This window comes from Arachis stenosperma, chromosome 2 (genome assembly GCF_014773155.1).
Source record: "Arachis stenosperma cultivar V10309 chromosome 2, arast.V10309.gnm1.PFL2, whole genome shotgun sequence".
In the NCBI taxonomy this organism is placed as follows: domain Eukaryota; kingdom Viridiplantae; phylum Streptophyta; class Magnoliopsida; order Fabales; family Fabaceae; genus Arachis; species Arachis stenosperma.
In genome coordinates, this window is record NC_080378.1 from 121,305,738 (window position 1) to 121,308,622 (window position 2,885).

The 2,885-nt window shown below is 32.6% G+C and overlaps 1 long non-coding RNA gene across 1 annotated transcript; it reads right to left on the bottom strand.

The window, feature by feature from the left end:
- Nucleotides 1-738: 738 nt before the first annotated feature.
- On the bottom strand, nt 739-2,885 carry LOC130961580 (uncharacterized). Its single transcript, XR_009079596.1, has 2 exons — nt 1,995-2,885; nt 739-1,632 (listed from the first exon to the last, which is right to left on the bottom strand). It is a non-coding gene; the product is annotated as an uncharacterized LOC130961580 (long non-coding RNA).

The window sequence follows — 2,885 nt, forward strand, 5'->3', positions numbered from 1 at the left end:
TTTGATAAATAAATAAAAAATTATGTACTTATATTTTTAGTTTTGAACAATTTAAAGTTCGTTTTTGAGTGGACGCATATTTCAAAGGTAAAAAATTTAAAACCAAGTTTTATATTGAATTCATTGTAATTGTTAAAGACAATTTTGTTAAATACAAAATTTATAATTTGTATTTATTGAAAGTTATTTTTATTTTAATTTATGAAATATAGTTACGTAAACTTTTGAGCAACCAAAACTTTATTGAACCTTAGTATTTCATCTTGAAGATTTTCAAATTCTCTTAGTGTGAGACCTTAACAGAAGGTTCATCATACATACAAGTGAGCAAACCTAAGATAAATTAGGGTGTAATATAACTAAATTACTTAAACAATCAAGTATGGTGAAGTTGGAGAATATAATGTATGCCCAAAATGAATGAGAATGAATGAATGTTAATTAATGTGTTTGGTAGTCTCATAAACACATGTGATGCAATGCAACAGATGGAATCTGGTCATCATATTTCTAGGAAACATCTAGAATGTGTGAAGATGATGGGTGGAGGAGAGAAAATAAAGGAATTGTACGTATGTGTGTATGGTTGACCTTTCCAACAAACAATAATTGAATTGGCCTACGATTTTCATGGGCCACCAATAATTAATGTGAATTCGCACACCTTAATTACCTCACCGTATTGGGAACCTTCCTAAGAATATGTCTCCAATATGCTTACCGCGTGACACGTGTCCATTTCATATATAGGTATATATATATTGAGACAGCAGAAGTTGCTTGGAACATAACAATAACAATAAGAATAGGGATCGCATAACCGAGTTTGTTTCCTTAATGAATTAGTAAGGAAGTAGTTGAAAAAGAAACATATATATAAGAAAAAGTCTCTCTTCTTTCTAAGCTAAGCATAGGAGGAGGAGAGAAAGTAATGGCAAAGGGAATCAGAAACCTAAGTTGTTGGATGGAGGTTGCTCCGGCACCGGTGATCTTCCCAACCAAGCCATCCAATTCGCCCAGATTGGAGACAATTGCTGAAGAAGAAGCTGCTGAGGGTTATGACCGTCATCAAAACAAGCTATATAAATGAATTCAAGTAGCAATCCAATAATAACTCTCTCATCTCTTCTTCCATCCGTGAGAAGCTTCAATTCCATGTCAATTAATTCTGTAAATATTATCTAGTTTTTCTCTTTCTTTGTAATCCATCATTCGGCACAACATAGTTGCTGTTGCTGATTATTTATGAAATGAAACTGCAGTTTTTCCTGTGGTTTTAACAAAATTCAATCTTCATCTCTATTTATTTATCGATAATATTAATTAAGATCCGGTAGTATGCAGTTAAAAAAAAAAAAAACAGAGACACAAATGAAACAATTTTGATGTAGACTGGAATCGCGTGAACATAGTAACTGTCGGTGGCAATTTTGTGTGTTGTCGTCTCTGGATATATTCTTCAATTGTTTAATGGGGTTCACACTCGAGATGGTACCAAATCTGTCTTCGAATCTCTACTGATTTTTGTTGATTCTTTTACTCTAATTTCTCGCGTCCGTAGCTTTAGGCTTTAATATACTTTATTCAACAAGAGAAAAGACGAGACTATCCTTTCTACTTTTTAGATAGGCACTGTAAAAGCGACACAACACTTAGGTTACACACTGCAATGCACTATCATCTTAAGCAACCATCATATATTATGTATGTAAATCGTTTATTTTTAGTCTCTTTTAATTCTCACCATACATTTCATGTGGACTCTTCTTATTTAGACATCAACAAATTCAAGATTAAACTAATTCACACATGCATCATGCACGTCCGATCTAATTATAAAGAAAAAGTATGGAGGCATAATATATAGTTACAAAAAAAGTACTCATAGTATTAATTATTATACATTTAAAAGTAGAATAACTTGCACTCTATTCAGTATTGTTTAACTCTAAAAGCAAAAGAACAAAAGCTGGATGTTAAAATGTGATTCTTACCCGAAACTTTAGGATGAGTAGTGTTGAACATAAAACAAAATAAAGATTATTCTATTATAAATCATATAGGTGCATTATCATGAGGTACCTCTACCTTATCACAAGAAACACGTTTTGGCATATTAGCAATGGAAATGTTAAGTGCATCTAGACATTAAAATTTGTGATCCTGCATCTTCTTGGTGGGTGTTATTGATGTAATGTCTCAATTGGCCATTATTTCCAAGAAGCTAAGTATGTCTACACTACAATCACAAGAATACAAATACTTTTCACGTGCGTTTCCCACTTAGAATACTTGACTGTGCCTAATTTACTACTAATAAATAATAATTATTATTATTCTTCATTATGATAACAACACCCTTATATATAAAGGGGAAAGACAATCCTACTAGCATAACAGCAAATTAAAGAGAACATACAACATCAAATTTCATCAAACACCTTCATTGGGTCTCTATTGTAGCACGCACTTCTGTCCAAGGTAGTACATATCATAAAGTGGCATGGCAAATGAAATCAAGTACTTGTTCTTGGCGTCGTGTGTTGTGGAGTTTGCGCCCTCTCCAGTGATTCCTCTGAGGAAAGTTTCACTTTTTCCTCGATTGGAAACTATTGCAGAAGAAGATGCTGAAGAATTGGATGATGATATTGATGAAGAATTGGTCCACTCTATGTAAACTTGCACAAAGAAGAATGGATGGAGTTCCACTTCCACAACAATCGACATTAGAGTTTTTGAGTTTGTCAAGTTGTGGTGTTCAAATAAAGATTTTGTTTTGATTTCCTTTTGTAATCTAATGAATAATTATTACTGTATTCTTCTCTATATTGTGTGGCTAGATCTCATTATTCCAATCTCCATGTCCCAACTCAATTTTTTTTATG